General features: G+C 33.2%; 1 pseudogene; it reads left to right on the plus strand.

Moving 5' to 3' along the window:
- Positions 1 to 8,915: 8,915 nt before the first annotated feature.
- LOC102007353 lies at positions 8,916 to 9,345 on the plus strand (annotated as a pseudogene).
- The last annotated feature ends 286 nt before the right edge of the window (positions 9,346 to 9,631 follow it).

Here is a 9,631-nt window from a genome sequence, read left to right on the forward strand (position 1 = left end):
TTGTAAATGGATATCTGTTTGTTAATGTTTTTCTTCTTTTATTTTTAAAATAAATTAAAAAAAAAATCTATAGGTTCAAATCATCTCCATTATTAAATCCACAAATTCAAATAATTGTCATCATTGTATCTCGTGTTAGACATAAAAATAACCAATCGAATATGTCCATATTCTTCTAGTCTTCCTAACATGTAACTATGTCATGTTACATGCCAAGATAGGAGCAAAAGTTTGCAGCTAGAATCAAGGCTGATTATCTGGATTTAAAGAAAGACATATCTACTGACCTTCAATCCAGTGTAGTCACAAAGAGTATTAACAGAAATTAGTACCTTGTATGGAAGGAACAGGGAAGAGAATCAGAGGGAGAGTGCAGTAAAGTGAAAAATACCCAGTAGATACTGCTTTCTTAAAGATGCAAGGAGAACATCCACTAGGGAATGCTGACTGCAATGGTTAATAAATTCATGGTCAACTTGAGTGAGAATGCCCAGAGAAACTGAATTAGCATGATTCTGGACATGGAAGTCCCACTTAAGGAGGATTGTTTTAAGAAGGGTATAAATGGGGTTGGGGATTTAGCTCAGTGGCACAGCACCTGCCTGACAAGCGCAAGGTTGTGAGTTCGATTCCTGGTACCACCCCCCCCAAAAAAATAATTCAAAACAAAACAAAACAAAACAAAAAATGGCAGGGTATAAAAGGAGGACAGGAGGGGAGGATTGCATGCTGATTTCCTTGGAAGAGCTTCATTGCTATGATTTTTGTTCCAGCTGTTTTTCTTCTGAAAAGCTGTAGCTGTTCTCTTTGGCTTGAGATTTGGTCTTTGCCTTCACCAAGGACAGCTGCTGTTCTCTTGGGAAGGGCTCTGGTCTCTCTCTTGGCCTTGGGCGTCATCTCCTGGATCTCCCCGAGGATTCTTCTACATCCAGCCCCAGCCTTTCAGCCTGCCAAAGCAGACCACCTAGCTTCTGGGGCTGGGCCTTGGGTTTTCCAGCGCAGACCCTCCCATCTTCCATCCAGGATTCCTTGGCCTCCGGATAAGGAATTGCAGGACACATTTGGCTGCACTCATATGGGGCATTGTTTTGAGGGCCAGGCCCTTGGCTGGATTCTTCGAATCTCTCGAGCATGGACAGATAGATCTCTTGTACTTTTTTACTTTTGACCCTGTGGGCAAATATTGTAAGCTACCCCTGTAAATTTCTCTCCTGCATTAAATCTGTTCTCTTGCAAATACTAATACACTAGGAATCTCACAAAAAATTGTAAAGGAGAAGAAAATATATTCTCCCTTCAAACCAGAAAAAGAAATGCACTGCTGCCAGTGCCTTAATTTAGCCCTGTAAGACTTCTCATTCCCAGAAGTATAAAATGATAAACATGTGAGGCTAAAACTACTAAGTTTCAGATAACTTTCTCAGCAACGGAAACAGGTCTTGCACATGCTAAGCCCTCATTCTACTACTGAGCTACAACCATGACCTAACTGAATATGAATCACTGAATTTAGACACTTTCTGAAAATTTACACCTCTGGATATCCTGAAAATCCATGGTCTATCAGTTTCAGGACTTAGGTGCTTGATAGCTTACTGATGATCCCTACAATTTTGTTGTGGAGATAATCCCCACATATGAGCGGACAAATCTGTAGCCAAAGATCCTGGGATGTACTACAGCTGATCTCTGCGGCCCTCTCTTTTTGCATTGTTCTCGTCCTTGAGAGTCTGCTACAGACGTTAGTCATCTTAACCTCTCCCTGAATTTAATCTTCTCTACCACTCAGTGAGATCATGGGGCCATGTTAGATTTTCTGTATTTCTGCTGTGGTTTGGAAGTTATTTTTCAGGAACTCATCTAGGTTGTTACAGAGTTTACTTATTTCATTTCTTACAGTAAATCTGTTTACAGGGCACAGTTTTGCTCTGCTTATTCTTCAAAGTCTTCTACCAATATTTTAACATGGATTTTTTTTTTCACTTTTTGAGCCGTTTTGTGATGCAGAGCAATTTTGCAGGCATTTTTCCTTCATAAACAAACTGTAAGCCTGCGATTATTGGATTTTCCATAACTGAAGGTAGGGAGAAGTGAAGGAACAATTGTAGATGCAAAGAGAATAAAGATTTGTTGTGTAAATGTATCCACTTTATAAAAGGACTATAATATTAAGTATTGTAACATGTACTAATAAGAAACATCAGAGATTTCAGATGAATGTATTATGGCTTTCTTAGAATCATGCTTTTTCTTATATTTTCCAAAAGTACTTCTTCTAGATGAATAGGCTATTCTTGCATATGTAAGTAAAGCAATAATTTGGCACTGCAATATAAATATAACTCTATATCTCAGCTACCTTTGATCAGATTGGATAAATTATTTTATTTTATTCATTTTAGAGCAATTATCCAAAACTGAGAAATCCAATTGCATATTTATATTCCAAATATCATAAAAACTTCAGTTAATAAGCACTCCCAAGGGGTATTTAAAACTCTAGAATATTTTTCTGTTATTGCATTTTACTTTAATTTTAATTATAATCTAACTATTCTTTTGGTGATTTCTATCTGACAAAAAAGATAATTTAGAGTATTTGTATTATTAGTCTATCAAGTATTATCACTATTATATGTGAAAGTAAATTAATTTAGGATTCCTTTGAATTAAAGCATATTTAAATCTCTTATTCTCCTTTGAACCATATTGCAAATATATATTTCATGATAAAGTAAAGCATTGAATAAGTTTTGAAATGAGTTCCTTCTGTTTTGTATAAAAGTTACATTTTTTAGCATTTAAAAATTATACTTGTACAGTTAAAGAGATCATCTGCCCATATGTCCAAGAGACTCTATTATCATATTCAGATACATTTCTTTACTGAGAAGAATAATTCATAGGCTGATAGCACAAGTTTCTCTTTTTCTCTATTCTCTATCTTTTTTCTCTCTCTTTCTCTCTATCACACACACACACACACACACACATACACACGTACACACATTATTATCTATATTTTCCATAACATCATCTGTTATTTTTTGTTTTAGGTTTTATTCTGTAGATGAATTCCAAACACAAGAATAATTTTACTCTCACTGGTTTCTATTTCTTATCTTTGACCAAGTTTGATATTACTCTTAAAATGGTAAAAACACAGAGTGAATCTATCTATCTATCTATCTATTTATCTATTTATCTATCATCTATCAGTCATCTATCTATATATTATCTGTGTATATATAAAAATCAAGATGCATTGGCATTAATACCCCTCAAAATATTTTCCCTTGCTCTCAATTCAGTTATCCCAACTTTCACGATATTTTCTGAACCATTTCTTGAAGTCCTCTTTTGTGTGTGTAGTTTTCTGAGATTTGATTATAAATGCAGTGAATGCTGTTGTCCAGTACCACACAATAGAAGGGCAGGGTGTAAACCATTAGTGTAGGGTGATTTGTTTCTTATTCATTGAATCTGGTAAAGTGTGATCTCTGGCTTTTCTTCAGAGTCAAAATGACAACAAAGTTAGAGCTTTTGAATTGATTCAGGGCAGCAAGTTAGCCACAACTGCAATTAAAACAACTCTATAGAGAAGACTTGGAGAACTGCTTCAGAAAGTAGCGGGAATGATGGGATAAGTGTGGTCCAAGTAAGGAGGAATATTTGAGGAAATTTGGTGGCATTGTGTCTTCTACTGCAATAAATTGTTTTAAAAATTGATGATTTTCATTTTGATAACACATCATATGTTAGTGAATAATGAATCATTTATTTATTATTTCTGTCAGAAAATTTTGCACTAATTAGTTTAGATCTGATGATTTGTTAAACATTTTAGGTTATGGTGTCTATTAACTCTAACAGAGAGACAAAAAATGGTTCTACATCAGGCTCTTTTTATGACTTGCTGGTCTACTTGTCAAACGAAAGTTATTTTAAACTGGTGTTTTGGATACTTTCCAGTGAGTTTTTGTGTTTCAGTTTGTATTTTATCCATCACTAAGATGAAGAGCTCTACATTCATGTGTCTATAATGGAGATTATTAATTTATTTTGTACCGGGAATCCAACTCAGGACCTTGTGCTTGCCAGGCAGGTGATGTGCCACTGAGGTATATCCCCGGCCCTGAGAGTTTTGTTTTGTATTCTTTTGATTTTCCTTTTGTTTTAGTTCAGGTGAATATCATTATATTATTTAAAAAATTTCTCCAAATATTTTTGTATTTTTTTGTAAAGGCTGCTATGTTTTTTATAAGTTTAATGTTTACAGAAGATATGAAAATAAAAATATCTTTTTTGTCATTTAAAAGTGCTAAATTTTAAAAAGTATTCTTTTGTTTGTTTGTTTGGTTGGTTGGTTTTTCTCCGGTACCAGGAACCGAACTCACGACGTTGCGCTTGCCAGGCAGGCACTTTGCCGCTGAGCTAAATCCCCAGCCCCTTAAAAAGTATTCTTTTGAGAAACAGAAAATTAATAATTTTTTTCATGAAACTGTAAATTTTTATAAATAAGTTGCTGTATTAGATAAACCAGAATTATACAAACTTTGTTTATGCTTAAAAGTCAGTAAAGTCAGTAAATACATATCTGTATTCATTTTCTCAATTGAATCCACAGGCAAAATAATTAAAAACATATTTTATTTTATCTTAGTATTTGAATTATTTTCTTATAAACATTCTAGTTATGCTTGAATTCCAAAGTTCCAATACTGCTTTAGCAGTCAGAAAAGCTGAAATTATTAGGATATAATGTTTAGTATTCTGTAACAGTATTTGTCTAAAATAGTACATTTCTCTGTTGCGATACAATGTATGATTTGAACAATATTTAAGATCTGTAATGTCAGCTAAAATAATTTCTTTACATTTAAAATTTTAGAATAGCATTAAGTTCGTAAATATATTTGCATATACTTACTTGATCTCTAATTAATTTAAAAAGTTTTATGCTTTATAATTAAACACTTGTAATATGATTGATTATTACTTTTCTGTACTACAAAGGGCCTATGGTATGATTATATTCAATTTTTACCGGTGGAAATGAAATGTTATGTGGTAACAGATGGTGAAATGGTGTGTTTGAAAAATATTTTCTAATATGGTATATCTATGATATTACCTACCTTTTTTTCTTAGTTAAATACATTTTGGTTTTCCCTGGGAACACAAAGTTAGTTACATTATATAGTTATTAAGGGTAGTAAATACTAAGAAAATTCTATCAGATAAATATTTGTGCATCAAATGTGAAAACAAGTTTTTGCTTTGCAGAGAATATGAAAGTAGCTTTCTATCATTAAATGGTGCCCTTGCAATAAAATGAAAAAGCATGTGGACATGGTAGATAAAACATGACAATCTATAGCCAATTGTAAAATATTTGATGGGAAATTTTACTGGGTTGATTTGTAATCTTAATGTAAAAAGAAGAGGAAATATTGATGGAATTTATGTACTTTGTTTTCTTTTTCTGGTACTATGAATTGAAATCAGACCTTGGGTTTGCCAGGCAGGTGCTTGTGCCATTGAGCTATGTCCCCAGCCCCTAGTTTACGTACTTTAAAAGGGTTTGTGTATAACTTATTTTTCTTCATTTGTTCGTACATGCTTGCAGTACAAGATGTTTACATTCATCTTGGGGGGTAGGTGCATGTAAGTAACAATGATTGCTTTATATTCCCTTCCCTTTCCTTCCCACCTCCCTTCCCTCTTTTCTAAGTCCACTTTCTCATTGCATTCTTGTTATCATTGCTTGTAGCTCGTGTTTATGCTATATAATATTTACATTCATTGAGGTTATTAGTTTCCTATACATTTCTCAGATTTTGGACTAAATCAAGTGTAGTGTCTGTTCTTCTCAGTTTCATGTGACTTATTTTTTAAATGAACTTGGCAAGCTGTCCGTGTACATGTTATTCATAACCTACTTTAATCTCAGGGAAAAGATTAATGGATTTCTTCATAAGTAATTGTATCATTCCTCCAAAGAGAATTTCCCTTTTTTACTTTGATAGTCTCAGTTACTCTAATAAATTAATCATTATTACATGGTGGTATTGTACAGCAGGTGCTTTCTTCTTTCCTTGCAGCTTTGCCTGGAGGCTCTCTCATATGCTCCAGGCTGAATGTGTGTCTGTGACAAATAAAAATATTTTCTGAGCAGGAAAAAACGTGCCAGACATATTGAGACTTTAAAAGATAGGCTCTTGAGGTACAGGTTTCAAGCTAAGATTCCTAGGACTCCTTTGACTCCAGGAGGGGATGACCTCAGGTAAGAAGATAAAGACTATTATGCAATGAAATGGAATATAATTCATTACATAACAGGGATTCATGTATTGTGGGATATGGATATATTTTTAAAATATAGTTGGCATTATTTTTAATGTTCTAATTTCTGATGACACCTGAAAGGAGTTTAGGCAAAGAATGATCAAGGCAATAGAAATGAATCCCAAGAATTCAATCAAACACTACAAACTGATTTAGATTTTGCTGTGACTTTATGGGCAGGGGTTTCTCTTGGAGTGAGGGTGAGCCTTCCAGAGACAAGATCGTGAGGTAATTATTCAAAAAGACCAGGGAAAAGAATCCAAGCATTTCAGAAAAAATCCTGAAACTGTGAAATAAGTGAAAGAAAATATAAAAAGATACATTCAGCAAGGAGGTAAATAAATAACTTCCATGTATAAGTTGTTTACTAAATAGCTCTTGTTCATGTAGTTTATTTTTTTATACAAATAAATACTGAGCCAAGAATGGATGCATAGACCTATATTCCTGGCACTCTGGAAAGCTGAGGCAAAGGATAGCAAGTTATAGCACGGCCTGGGCAATTTAGCTACTTCAACTCTTAAATTAAGAAAAATAAAAATAATATAAAAAGCGTTGGGATTGTAGCTCAGTGCGAAGACCTTGGGTTCTGCCTTCACTGCCGAAAATATAAGTAATAAAGTACTTATACTTGTATAAGGTGATTCTTACTTATTTTACTGGGAGCACTATTTAATAAATCTACATAAGATGACTTAATTTTCCAGAGGAAATAGCTATGTTTGTTCTGGCTATTTACTATTTGACTAGAACTCACTATCAAGTTTCATATGATTTTATAGATACCTGCTATATAGTAATCTGAAAGAAACAATCACATTGCTGTATAATTTTAGAGACTAGAAAAATTATTCTGACATATATATATGTTCTGTTGTCTTTTTTGAAATAACTTTTTTTATATCTAATACACATATAATTCACTCATTTAAAATGTACAGGTCAATGTTTTCGTCCATTCACAGATTTCTGTGAACATTGAAAACAATTTTAGAATAATTTTTGCAACATTTTCTCAAAAGAGGACTCACACCCATTCTCATTAACTTCTCTGTCCTTCTTGAGCCCATCTTCCTAGCCTCAGGCTCTCATTCATCTACTTTCAGCCTGGCAGACTTTCTGACACAGTGTATTTCATGCACACAGAATCTCCTATAGGTAGGTTTTACTCCAGGAATCCTTTACTTTAACTTAATGTTTTCAATATTCATCCACCTTGTTGCTTATAACAGTACCTTTTACTTTACTATTTTTTTTTCCAAATACTAGTATAGTAGGTCTATTGTTAGTTACTGAATTAAATACATGTTGTTTATGGGCTCACTCTGTAATTAATGGAAGCCATGATATGAGTGTTTTTATTTCTTTCAATTCTAGATTTTTTGTTAATTCTTCTGAGATACACTTTTCAAGCTAAGATTCCCAGCACTCACTTGACTCTGGGAGGAGATGACTTCCGATAAGAAGATATACAAAGTATTATTCAATAGAACAGAATATAATTATTACATAAAGGGGATTAATGTATTATTGTGGGATGTGGATACATTTTAAAAATGTAATTGGCATTATTTTTAGTAATTCTAATTTACAGAATATAAATGGATGCATAATTCTAATTTAAAGAAAGATTAGAAAAATTTTTGACACAGAATTAAAAACAATGTATACATACCATTTTAAGATATAAATATATGCAGTAATCCAGAAGGATCTGCTTGTATTAAGGAAAAAGAATTTTAAGAATTTATTTCATAGCTAAATAGTTAACATTTAGAATTACTTGGTACAGTATTGGATGACCTTGTGAAACAAAAAAGAAATATGAAGTTCTACATTTAGATGAACTTTTATTTATGTTCATCCTGTTCATTAGAAACATCTAAAAGGCATTTGATATTATTTGTATTTTTGCAGCTGTTTTCATTAATTCATTCCACACTATGAAATTTGTTGATTTTGCCATGACCAGTCCATGAAATCAGTTGTCTAACTGCTTGATATACTGGCATCTGACCAAAAAAATCTAATTTAAATGTGTGCTGTGAACTGAGAAACATATTTTGTTCATAAATCTCATTATTATTTTAAGAAAACAAGAATAAATCTTATAATTCTATATTTAAAAAGTGTTATGACATTTTAAGTGTGGATTTTGAATTTCCGAAAGTTTCACTAATTGGTATTTTTTTCTATTTTGCTTTAGTAGTGATAAGGCATGAGTATTACTGCATTAGATTTTGAATACCTCATATTCTTCCACATGTCTGTATTGTCTCTTGTGTCTAATATGCTTATATATATATATTCACATTTTATTATGAAGCACATACACTGTCTTTAACATTAGCATCATTCCTCTAAAAGTGATACAAATAAGAGCAAATACATATTACTGATTGTTGTCATCTATATGTATATGCAAGTGTGTACATATGTGTATTATATATGTGCATGCATATATGTGTGTGCACATATGGGTATATAAATACCTGTGCATATATGTGCATGCATATGTAAATAAAGCTAAAAGATACTTATCTTCACATGTATATGTGTATGTATACATGTATGTGTGTATATATGTATTACAGTTAATATTACATGTACCTTTCCTCCTTGGGCCCAGCCGAATGGCTTCCGCAAAGAAGGGTACAAGAAGAAGGGCTGTTCTGCCAACAATGAGGTGGTGACCCGAGAATACACAATCAGCATTCACAAGCGCATCCATGGAGTGAGCTTCAAGAAGCGGAACCCTCAGGCACTTAAGGAGATCCGGAAATTTGCCATGAAGGAGATGGGGACACCAGATATCAGCACTGATACCAGACTTATGAAAGCTGTCTGGGCCAAAGGAATAAGCAGTGTCCCATATCGTATCCATGTACGGTTGTCCTGAAAAACATAGCGAGGATGAAGATTCACCAAACAAGCTGTACCTATGTCCCTGTTATCGTGTTCAAAAATCTCCAGACAGTAAATGTGGACCAGAACTAACTTTCAAATACAGTTATAAAGCTGCAAAAAAAAAAAAAAAAAGAATTACATGTACATGTATCAATATAGTTGGGTTTTATTGTTTGCTGATCCTGTATGCTCAAATTTTTCTTGTCATCAATATTTATTTGTAATCACCAGGGGCTGCCTGGCAAGCACGAGGTAGTGAGTTGGATTCCCTGTACTGGAAAAAAAAGAAAAAAAAATATTTATTTGTAATCATCAAATTAAAGTTTAGGATGCTTTAGAGGCTATTTTCAGACAAGAACTCTGTGATGAAAAACGT

Source organism: Chinchilla lanigera, unplaced genomic scaffold, assembly GCF_000276665.1.
Source record: "Chinchilla lanigera isolate Chin_1 unplaced genomic scaffold, ChiLan1.0 scaffold00025, whole genome shotgun sequence".
Classification (NCBI taxonomy): domain Eukaryota; kingdom Metazoa; phylum Chordata; class Mammalia; order Rodentia; family Chinchillidae; genus Chinchilla; species Chinchilla lanigera.